The following is a 924-nucleotide window of genomic DNA, read 5'->3' on the forward strand; positions in this document are numbered from 1 at the left end:
CTCATGAGATTAATCATACATCTGCAATTTGGTTGCGATCTTTCTTGTTCTTGCTTGTGTTCTTCGTTGCGCAGGCAGGGATTAGCCTTCTTGGTGAGGTCAACCTAGTTCGAGAGTTGATAACTAGAGGAGCTGTGGTGCTAAGATTGCAGGGTTCGATCTTTCGATCTGAAGCCGGATCAGTGTGTCATTCTCCGCCACAACGATAGTTACCATCACCTGATGGAAGATCGGGATCCCCGTCTCCATTAAGATGATGAGGACATGGCACCTTCGGATATGAACAATGATTATAAGGTGCGCTTGTTCCTACATTTGCATAGTGGCTTTGGTTATAATTCACTTGGTTCCACATGTACATGTCACTATTTGATTGTAGGTTCAAATGTGTTTCATAATGAAAGTTCATCAAAGTTGAACTTTTGGTTCGTCGGCAGCCCGATAGTGCCTCATTGGGAAGGCCATAACTCATCCATTCGGAGTGTGATCAAGGTCAATGAGCACTTGATGGAAACCTTGTTTGATAAGTTTTCAAATAGATCTGGTTCCATCTCAATATCACATCGGCAAGGCCTCCAAATCAGCAATATATTCTGTCGCTACTTCTGGCGGGAGCTACACTATCGTCATGGGCTTGTTAGACATCCTTGGGACCTAGGCCCAAGTTGGAGCACGCCCCAAGAAGATGAAGAACACCTAAGAGATGGCCTTGGACGTCCTCCTCCTTGGCCACCACCTTAGGAGGCCAGCAAGGACGTCCAAGCCAAGCCAGAGGCCCAGTCCAATCTGAGTTCGAGTCTGCCTCGGTCATCAGAACCAGTCTGCAATAAAACGGATGCCCAGGACGCATCCGAACTCCGTTTTCGATGATCCACATATGGATGGAAAGATAATTTGATAAGGAAGCCAATCCAAGTGGTTTCA

This window comes from Miscanthus floridulus, chromosome 6 (assembly GCF_019320115.1).
Source record: "Miscanthus floridulus cultivar M001 chromosome 6, ASM1932011v1, whole genome shotgun sequence".
In the NCBI taxonomy this organism is placed as follows: Eukaryota; Viridiplantae; Streptophyta; class Magnoliopsida; order Poales; family Poaceae; genus Miscanthus; species Miscanthus floridulus.